Consider the following 11,316-nt stretch of genomic DNA (forward strand, 5'->3'; position numbering starts at 1 on the left):
GGCAAATTGATTTCTCTGAATTACCTCGGCAAGAGGGATTTCGATACCTTCTAGTTTTGGTTGATACATTTTCTGGATGGCCTGAAGCTTTTCCCTGTCACACCAACAAATCTAGAGAGGTTACTAAAATATTGTTAAGGGAAATAGTACCTCGGTTCGGAGTCCCCTTAGGAATGTCCTCTGATAGGGGACCCCATTTCATCGCAGATATTGTGCAAAACCTGTCCAAAACTTTAGGAATCAAATGGGATTTGCATACTCCTTGGAGACCACAATCCAGTTGCAGCGTTGAAAGAATGAATCAAAGTCTAAAAAGACAAATGAGTAAAATCTGTCAGGAAACCTCGCTTAAGTGGCCACAGGCTCTGCCTTTGGCTTCACTTAGAATCAGAATTCAGCCAAGTTCCAAAGAAAAGGTAAGCCCATTTGAAATCCTGTATGGAAGACCTTACCATACTGTGATGGTTCCTGGGGAAAATCATGTAATGGGTGATCATCATTTGAAAGAGTATGTAATTTCCTTGGGAAAAACACTTTCATCGCTGCATAAATTTGTCGTTTTAGCCTCACCAGTTCCATTGGATATTCAAGTGCACCCTCATCAGCCAGGAGATTGGGTTTACGTCTGGTCGTGGAGTGAAGAACCCCTTCAGCCCAAGTGGAAAGGACCCTATCAAGTTCTATTGACTACTCATACAGCAGTAAAAACAACTGGTGGAGACTCCTGGATCCATTACTCGCGAATCAAACCAGCCCCAGACCCAGAAGAAACACTCTGGACAGTGCGACAAACAACTAATCCATTGCAGATAAAGCTGCAATGAAATCAGAGACGCTAAGATGGGAAATACTAAATGGTTTCTTTTATATTTTCAGAATAATTTTGTCTGGCTAATTTTGTCTGGAATAGTCAACCATCCCAGCGAGGGCCTGAGACTGACAAACCTAGGCTCAAATCCCAGATGGGTAAGTGAGCACACAAAGGAAGGTAGTGATATGTATTTTTCCTCTAACATGACACACATTGAACAAATACTACCTGACCCCTGTAAGAGAAACTCACACCTAAAACTCATGCAAGCTGTAACTCTGATAACAAACAGCAGCAACTGCTGGATTTGCTCTCAGTTTCCCACTCACTCAGATGAAAGTATACAACTAATGGGACTTCCCATCCCAAACACATTCTCCAATAGCTTTCCCCCAGTTGATGTAATGCACCTTTTTAAAGAAAAGGTAACACGCAACACCATAGATAAACAAATCCTATCAGTAAAATTAACAGCTGTGAATGCCTCTTGTGTTCAGAGATGTCCAGAAAAATCAGGGGCAACCCCTCTAAAACAAAGTCACCTAATTGTATGTCGAGAATAATGGTAGGAAATTACCCGAAATGTAATTCATACTTAGATGTAACAAATAAAAGTATCCTAAATTCACAATGGTGGCCTACTCCCGATAACATAGGATACTACTGGCTATGGGGGAATTCAGCTAGAAAAGCTCTGCCACCTACATGGCAAGGAATATGCACTATTGGGACAGTGGTACCAGAAATAGATTTCATTAGTAAATCAGAACTCCCCAAAGGAGATCTGCGATCCTTTATTATGCGACATAAACGCACTCTAAATCCATTAATTGAAAAGTCCTCTGGATTTGACAAGTTTATGAGAGGACTTGTACCATGGTTAGGAGTACCTGAATTAGAAAAGGCCATCGTAAACATCTCTGGAGTTATTAAACAAATAGAAAACTGAACCAGTGATGCAATCGGTGCTTTACAACAAGAAGTCACTAGCCTTTCTAATGTAGTCAAAGAAAATCGAATGGCCCTAGATCTGATTCTTGCTTCCAAAGGTGGAGTGTGCACAGTCATTAATACCAGCTGCTGTGTGTACATAGATCAGACCCAGAGAATACAAACTGACCTAGAAGAAATAAGGAAAAATTCTGAAATTTTTCAAGAAATCCAAAAGAACCAGGGAGTAGATATATTTGACTGGACTACATCATGGATTCCAAATCTGAACGCGATCATAAGAAAACTAATTGGCATTGCTATCATAGTTCTGACCTTAATAATTGGCGTATGGATCTTAATCCAAATTTGCAAATTAGGATGTAAAACATTGTGCAAACTTAATGAAAACAAACTCATATAAAAGTCTAAAGTTTAAGAAAGGTCTCTAAGGATGGCTGACTATTCCGAGAATAATTTTGTTTTGTTTTAATTTTTGTTTATTTGAATTAACATAGTTTAGATGATAAGTTAAGTGGAAGTGACCTTAAAGAAATTATGGTCACTTCCAAAGGGGGGAATTGTCAGAAAAAATATAACTTAAGAAATTTTATTGTATCTCTCTAGCTAGCTTTAATTGACTTTACCTAGGGAAAGGAGCTTTTCTTTAGTTTTTTTTAAGAGATATAGTATCACCCTAAGGAGATGGGATTAACATACCACGGATTGGGAGTAAACCCCGAAGATAACCAGAAAGATAAAGACCATTAACAGAACATCCTCGAGACATTGTGGCACCCACTGAACATCCACAGGTCATGGGGTTATCACAGACATTCACCAGATACCATCTGCAGCAAGGGTTTTGACTGTATAAAATTCGGGAGAAAATTCTCTGAGGTCATGTTTTCTTGGAATGCTTTCCTAGGCACATCCTGGCCAGCAAATAAAGTAATGCCTGATTCTCTATCACTTCAAATACAGTGTTAGAGGGTTTTTCTTATTTTCCCACAGATTTGGGGACATAACCACTCCTATCCTGAAGAATGTAATTAATATTCATTATTTTACCTATAACACTGTGTTTTTGGGGTACTGAGGTGTTGGAAAACGCGGTTTTCCAGCAAAACTCATGCTAACTGAGCAGGCCTGAGCAAGGCTTCAGCATGGTCAGGCCTCAGTAAAATTCCAACAAGCTACAGTGGTTTGTTTTCCTGAGAATGTTCTGTGGGAAGAATGTCATGAGAAAGATTAGGGAGTCAGAAGTGTTATGAGAAAAGAATAAGGGAGTTAACAGGAGGACCCCTGAATGTGTGAGAACAGACTGCAGGTGTGTGTGTATCTATGAATAGTAACTTCTGTAACAGTATATAAGTCTCTCGTTTAGTGAAATAAAATGGAGCTTACTTTATATCTCATATTGAGAGTGCTGTGAGTTCCCTCTCGCCGAGATGGCTCTGAGGCATGTGTGTTTGGTGGAAACATTTCCCACACATCCGGTGCACCGAATAAAGCAAATACCCACTTCTCTGACTTGGCCTCTGAAGTGTCTCTGAGCTCGATTGGGGCAAATCAAACTGGCACCCCAGATGGGACCCTGACTCTGCTCGGCTGCCGGATCCAGGGGTAAGCAGACCTCCCAGTCGCGACCCTGAATTTTCAGGGGGAGCTCAGCTGTCCTTTGGCTCACGGCAGGAGTAGACTAAGGACCATCTGCACCAAATTAAGGTATTTGCTACTTTCAAAATAAATGCCTGCAGGTCCGGGATGCTAGTCCCCAAGGCTGGGTTGAGACTGGGTCTCCCGAAGTTAGTCCCGGGCAAGGGGTTGGACCCCACCATTTGATTCGCCCCAATCGAGCTCAGAGACACTTCAGAGACCAAGTCAGAGAAGTGGGTATTTGCTTTATTCGGTGCACCGGATGTGTGGGAATTGTTTCCACCAAACACACATACCTCAGTACCCCAAAGACACAGTGTTATAGGTAAAATAATGAATATTAATTACATTCTTCAGGATAGGAGTGGTTATATAAATCATTTCTCAGAATTCAATAATATCATTAGCATGTGCACCACGCATGCTCTGTGTATCCTGGTGGTCTTTGGAGACCCCCAAAGCCCCCTCCAAGGTGAAGGTCCTTCGTGGGATGATTCAGCGGTTTCTGTGCTGGTTTCAAATGCATGCTTAGCTGATAAGCCATCAGGCCAGAGCTGTTACCTACAATTTGAATTTGAATTAAGAGTTCAGCCTTCAGCCCTGGAAGCCACAGACAGGCGCCTGTGCTGGTGGAAGGGGGGCAAAAGCTCAGAGAATCTTTCTCATAACCCCCCTTTTCTTTTGTAATTTGTAATTCTTTACAAATCGTGTATGTCATGAAAGTAAATACTTTTCTCTCTTTTATATCTAAGTTTATACTTTTGCCATTGAATATAAGCATCGCAATTTCAAGTACATAATATCATACAACAATAACTACTATTGCAGACAGTAAATAACAATGCAATAATACAAATAACTATTACATACATTTGTTTAAGTTAGGATTAACATGATTGCAACAGCTTGTATTTATAACTGTACATACTCTTTCTTTTTTGGCATACAACAAATCTATAGTTAATTGTGAGATGCTCTTTATCTTGATTTGCTGTGTTTTTATGGCATCTGCAGTGGCATTCATTATGGTCTCTACAATGGTAGAAAGATTCTTCTTTAGTTTACTTCCTTCGGGCCAGGGTATAAAATACCTGGCAAAACTGTGAAAATTGGTGGGTTTATATATTAGTATATTTTGAAGAAAAAGAAGACAGAATCTATAGAAATTCTAAGAGGAATGTTAATTCTTTTGGCTTTGTTGGGCCTTCCATCCCCTAGCAGGTTTCTTTGGAGTCAGGGATGGGGAGAATTGGGCACTGCCTCTGCTGTGTGCATGGCTGGCCCCACTATAGGGCTGGGCTTGGAGCTCTGTGCAGCACTGCCTCTGCTGTGTCCATGACTGGACCTCACTGCAGGGCTGGGATGCTCTGGGGCTAAGGAGCAGTTCACTGTCTCACCAGGGCAAGGCCTTGACCTGCTCCTTCCCCACACACACACCACACACACAGGCATTTTGAAGTGTTGCAGAGACACTAATTTTCCAGTTTTGGCAGCTCACATCATGGCTCCAGACAGTGATCAGGACCACTGATAGCTTTCCTTGCTTGTAAAATGGGGTACTTTTCTTCTTCACCTTGGTAGAATTTCTAGCAAACAGAGCAGAAAGGAAAAAGGAAAGCATAAAGGATAACTGACTAAGACTCTCATACTGTTAGTTTTTTGCTTGTGATCCATTAGGCTATCTTTTCTCTCCTTTTCAGTCTTTTGTTTTACTCTCCGTAAATCTAGATTATCTTTCAATTTACAGAAAAAATATGCTCACAAATATTAGCCACTCACATAAATCAACAGATGTTTAGGATCTTTTTATACGATTTTGCGAGCTTTTTCTAGGACTTCAAATGTGCTACTGAAAAATGGCACTTTTAACTGCTATTTTAAATTTAAAATTATCTTTTAAATTGCAGAGCCCAAAGCCTGGCAGATTGGTCTATGACTTTTAGCGCTTTTTCAAAGGCAGTATTTTTCTTTTGTGGGGCTTAGCATTCTTAAACACTGGACAAACAAATATGCATTAAACAGCAACAGTTATAAATACTTAGTAGAATAGCCAGCCATCCTTTTGAAACCTTTTAATTTTAAAAATGAAAATATTTTGTTATTGTTATATTTCAATTTTCACAAATTTAGATTTAAGCTCATGTAGCTTTCTCCTTTTTTTCTGGCTTACTTACCCCTTTGCATCTTGTCTTGGTTTGAAAGACAGGTGTCTGCCAAGAGAGGCTGAACCCTCCCCTAGAGCAGAGGATGTGATTTTCCTTCCCCTCCTCCCTCCGAATTATTTAATTTTGTAAATCAAGGGCTTTCAGGCAAAGGTATGGGAAAAAAGGAGTATCAGTTCTTTACTAGTATCTATAAACAAACAATAACAATAATAGCAAACCACAACTAGAACCAGAAAACCAAACAGCAGATAACGTGAGCTGCTGAACCTTCTCCCGTGTGGTGTAATCACGGTTGCAAGCAGCAGGGGCGCTGTTGAGCTCCCGGCCGGCCAGGGCAGGTGCGATGACTCCCGAGCGGCTGCAGGTGGCGCTGTGGCGCAGGGTCAGGTCACCGTTCGGCAGCTGCAATGGCGGATGGGCTGAGAAACGCGCAGGGCAGCGGAAAGCAGCTCAGGGCAGCGAGGGGACAGGGCAGCAGGAGCGGGCGCTCTCTCTCTCTCTCCGGCCAGCGAGAATTTCTGCAGTCACAGCAGACGCCGCGGTCTCGTGCGGCAGAGGGCGGGGGCAGGCAGCAGGGGCCGCGGGACTCTCCCGGCAGCAGCCACGAGGGAACGCAGCCCGGGGGGGGGGGGAAACGCGCCCTTCCCCGTGAGGAGAAAAGTTGAATCAAAGCTCACCCAGCCAGGAGGGAAAAGAAACAGGGCACAGTTGGATTTGCTCTGGTAGCAGCTGGAAAGCAAAGAGCCAGCAGCCTCTACCCTCAGCGTCCGAACCACGAGAGAGCCTTCCCAGGGCCGGCTCTCCCTTACCTTGCCCTGCCCAAAAACCCAGCCTCTGTCTTTTACAAAAGGCTTGATCACTCCGAACATCGGACCATTTGTTGCTTAGTAACAGGAATGGGAAGAAATTCTCAACCCCCGACACATCTGAAGCCATACTTGCCATTACAATTATTACAAAGTTTTGCTAGGATAGCTGACTGTGGATAACACTGTTCTGGAAATACAAAAAACAAAACCATTTAATGTGTTTCATTTTGGCGTTGCAGCTTTTAACCGATTTACTGTATATTATATTGTCCAATATGGTTCTTTTGTGTCCTCTTTGTCTGGAGTTTCACATTGGAGAGGAGTCTCTGGCCATAGATCTCACAGTTGTGAGGGAAGTCAGCAGTTCTTTTGCTTCTGTGGCTTGAGTGGTTCCTTGTCTTACACAGCTTTTTATCTGATGAGGACACACTGAAGGATGTTAAAACAAACTTGCACAGTGATAACACATGTTGGAGTGGGGAGAAGGATGAATTCTTGCCTCTTTCAACTCCCCATTGGAAATTCTTATACAAATCAAGTTTTTAATAAGTGAGAAATTAAGATTTCATGAATTAATGTTTTACTCCTGCAGGTTAATAAACTTCTTTTTTTTTCTTATAATTTCTTAAATGCATGTATTACTCTATATGCATATTTAGAATTAGTAAAAATATTCACCATTTTGTCTTGATATACTTCGCAGGATTTTATGAGCACTTACAGCTCTGCTGCTCGAGCTGTCTATGTGAGAGGCAATGTTTCACTTATTTTAACTTTCTTTCATTAATGATAGTGTATTTTTCAAATTGTTACTCTTCTAGTACTTTTGAAGACTCACTACTAAATACATTTTCTCCCCAGACCAGGGAGTGCTTCACGAATCTTCCCTAGCCTGGGTCTGGAGATTTATCGCCTGAATGCTGTATGGTCATGGGTTTTTTTTCAACTTCTTCAAGGAGGCTGAGTCAAACCCCTTGTTTTTTGTTTGTTTTTTTTTTTTCTTAAATACTCTTACTTTACTAGACAAGATTCACAGTACAATAACTGTGCTGGTCATCTACTCAGATGCTTTTTGAGTTAATAAATCTTTAGCTTGGTGTGAAACTTACGAGGTATATTCTCATTGTCAGCCTTCGGGCTTCATTTACCATCAGAGCTTTGGCTGCACAACTTTTGCAGACAGTGCGGCCAGCCTCTGGCTACATTCTGAGACAATGAATAGCTGTCAGCCACTGGATTTATAAAATTAGCATCAGGCCACCGTGTTCTCCAAAAGTGGCTGTCAAATTCTCAAAGCATGGGGAAGAACACTTTTTTTGCAAAAGTTACTTGCCATGACAACAAACCATACAGAGAGGACTGAACCCCCTTGGGGACTTGAATCAAGCACACATTGTCACGTTCTTGGCTGCTTGAACAGCCCAGACAGTGGCTCAGAGACACACCTTGTCTCCACCTTCTCCTCAGCAGTTCTAAATTTTTGTTTTTTTCTTTTTTTTTTTTTTTCCTCTGCAGCAGTTAATTTGCATTTTCTCTAAGGCAATTTGGCTGGCTGCTTGAAGGGTAAAGAATTTGAATTAAAAGCATTCGAGCAAACCTTTGTTCAAAAAAAAAACCCAAAACAAGAACTCAGAGTAACCCAGGCAGGAGATTTTAACTTTGAAATAGTTAATTACAAAATTTGGTATATCTTTTCTACAGACATTTTTGCTTTCAGTGTCTCTTTGGCATCACTTTTGCTTTTGCCTTATTTATCCTTTCTTGCATACATTTGCAGTATCTTTCTAACTAGTTTCTTCAGGGCTTATTCAGCCCTTCCTCCAGCCCCCACCCATACTACTGCTTGGGGGTGCTCATTGTCCCACAAAGTCATTCTGGTGACCTGTGGCTAGCACAGGTTTTTCCCATGAGAAGTTTTCTTGTGTTTTGTAAATAAAGATAAAGTTTGGATGTTGTTGGAACAGTGTCCCAGAACTTGGGCAGTGCAGGCCTGGCCAATCAGGCCTGGGGGAAGGCTTCTGACTGACCAATCTGGGTGACTTTTGAGAACTCTATATATGTGATGAAATCAAAACAATAAAAGTCATTCCTTCTTGCCACTGAAAACTGATGCATTCATTACTCTGCTAGCTGCTCAACAGCGACAGTGACCTAGACAGAACTCTTAACAGACAATCCACATTTCTAAACATTCCCTCTGCAGTATCCAAACGCAGCCCTGCCCCCTCCTAAGCTCTCAGCAGACAAGGCCAGCAGCACCACAGGTGATCGGTGTGTCCCACAGCCTCCCTGCCCCAGGGGTGGCAGGGTCAGGGACTGCGTGGTGCTGAGCTCACAGCTGTCCCACAGCCCCAGCTTGGCTCCGCACCTCGCCACAGGCCCCCAGCCTGTGCATCCAGCCCCGCACCTCTGCGCTCGCTCCCGCCGCTCCGAAAGGGGAGGATACAGGGAATTGCAGCTCGCCCTGGGTCAGCTGCCAAAACTTTAGGCAAGATGGGGGAGGGTCTTGAAATACTTCTCCTCTCTTCCTTCTTTTTCCTTCTTTTTCTTTCTTTTTTACTCTAGTTACTTGCAAGCTCTATCTACTACAACATTCTATACAACTATATTTCAGCAGCTACACACAGGAGTTTTAAAGAGGTACTTATTAGATTCAATTAGTTATTTTTATCTCGCGGGTGTCCCCGCATAAATTTATAAGCCGGCAAAAATAGAAATTAACACAGGTAAAATTTTGCACACACAGTACATGCACACACATTAAAAAATTTCAGAAGCACTCGAGCAAATAGACAATATCACTTCCTCTCACAATTAATACACGTGCTCTAAGTTTAAGTTTCACAACTGTTTCCACACACAAAACACAGAATTTTAAAGGCAAAATCAAATAGAGCAATATTAGAAAGGTGTTGGGGTCTGAGTGTTTTCAATTCAGCAGCTAAAATCTTTCCCTTCAATAATATAATCAGCCCCCCCTCCAGATACTCCAAACCAACGGTTTATATGATTTATACTCATTCACTCTTTGCCACTCGCTTCGCTTTTCTCTGGCTGTTTCTGTCGCCAGAGAACGGAAATGCAGATAGAGCTCCGCTCTCGCTTCATGTCGGAGACACGTCTCATTCATTCACACTCACACAGTAACAAAATAATGTCACAGTAACACAGTAACAAAATAACAACAGACAGGACAAAAATCACAGTATGGTGTAATACAGTGAGGTCCAACCCCTTAAAGGTACCTTTCACTATAACGGGGTCCAACCCCGGGGTCCAACCCTTTAAAAGTACCTTTTCTTGACAGCGGGGTCCAACTCCTTGCCCGGGACTAATTTTGGGAGACCCAGTCTCAACCCACCCTTGGGGACTAGCACCCCAGACCTGCAGGCATTTATTTTGAAAGTAGCAAATACCTTAATTTGGTGCAGATGGTCCTTAGTCTACTCCTGCCGTGAGCCAAAGGACAGCTGAGCTCCCCCTGAAAATTCAGGGTCGCGAATGGGAGGTCTGCTTACCCCTGGATCCGGCAGCTGAGCAGAGTCAGGGTCCCATCTGGAGGTGCCAATTTGATTCGCCCCAATCGAGCTCAGAGACACTTCAGAGACCAAGTCAGAGAAGTGGGTATTTGCTTTATTCGGTGCACCGGATGTGTGGGAATTGTTTCCACCAAACACACATACCTCAGTACCCCAAAGACACAGTGTTATAGGTAAAATAATGAATATTAATTACATTCTTCAGGATAGGAGTGGTTATACAAATCATTTCTCAGAATTCAATAATATCATTAGCATGTGCACCACGCATGCTCTGTGTATCCTGGTGGTCTTTGGAGACCCCCAAAGCCCCCTCCAGGGTGAAGGTCCTTCATGGGATGATTCAGCGGTTTCTGTGCTGGTTTCAAATGCATGCTTAGCTGATAAGCTATCAGGCCAGAGCGGTTACCTACAATTTGAATTTGAATTAAGAGTTCAGCCTTCAGCCCTGGAAGCCACAGACAGGCGCCTGTGCTGGTGGAAGGGGGGCAAAAGCTCAGAGAATCTTTCTCAATTAGGAAAAGGTACATTTAAAGGGTTGGACCCCGGGGTTGGACCCTGCTATAGTGAAAGGTACCTTTAAGGGGGTTGGACTCCACTGTACTACATCACCATACTGTGATTTTTGTTCTGTCTGTTGTTATTTTGTTACTGTGTTACTGTGACATTCTTTTGTTACTGTGTGAGTGTGAATGAATGCGACGTGTCACCGACACGAAGCGAGAGTGGAGCTCTATCTGCGTTTCCGTTCTCTGGCGACAGAAACGGCCAGAGAAAAGCGAAGTGAGGGGCAAAGAGTGAACGAGTATAAATCATATATAAACCGTTGGTTTGGAGTATCTGGAGGGGGGCAGATTGTATTATTGAAGGGAAAGATTTTAGCTGCTGAATTGAAAACACTCAGACCCCAACACCTTTCTAATATTTCTCTATTTGATTTTGCCTTTAAAATTCTGTGTTTTGTGTGTGGAAACCGTTGTGAAACTTAAACTTAGTGCGCGTGTATTAATTGTGAGCGGAATTGATATTGTCTATTTGCTCGAGTGCTTCTGAATTTATTTAATGTGTGTGCATGTACTGTGTGTGCAAAATTTTTCCTGTGTGTCGTGGGTTTGAGACAGGACCCTGCCAGGAGGACGCACGAAAAAGGGCAAACAGGCTTCAAGCTTAAAGTTGCAAAAAGTGTTTAATTACCTAACAGAGTTTGAGGATAAATGCAGGCAAAAATAAACTTTTCATACAGTTTTGGTTCACTCCCCCCTCCCTCTTACGAACCTGCAGTATTCACCCCCTTTCCTCCTTTACAGTCAACAAGCTGGGTGGGGGGGGGCAGGGTGTGGGGTCTCTTTTCAGTCCACAGAGCAGATTCTCAAATTTACTCATCACCACAATTCTTCTACTAC

The 11,316-nt window shown here is 42.6% G+C and overlaps 1 long non-coding RNA gene across 1 annotated transcript; it reads left to right on the forward strand.

Moving 5' to 3' along the window:
• The first annotated feature begins 1,592 nt into the window (after nucleotides 1–1,592).
• On the forward strand, nucleotides 1,593–2,713 carry LOC146425642 (uncharacterized). Its single transcript, XR_014846466.1, has 2 exons — nucleotides 1,593–2,227; nucleotides 2,260–2,713. It is a non-coding gene; the product is annotated as an uncharacterized LOC146425642 (long non-coding RNA).
• Nucleotides 2,714–11,316: the final 8,603 nt, after the last annotated feature.

Source organism: Lichenostomus cassidix, chromosome W, assembly GCF_008360975.1.
Source record: "Lichenostomus cassidix isolate B80296 chromosome W, HeHo_3.0, whole genome shotgun sequence".
Taxonomy (NCBI): Eukaryota; Metazoa; Chordata; class Aves; order Passeriformes; family Meliphagidae; genus Lichenostomus; species Lichenostomus cassidix.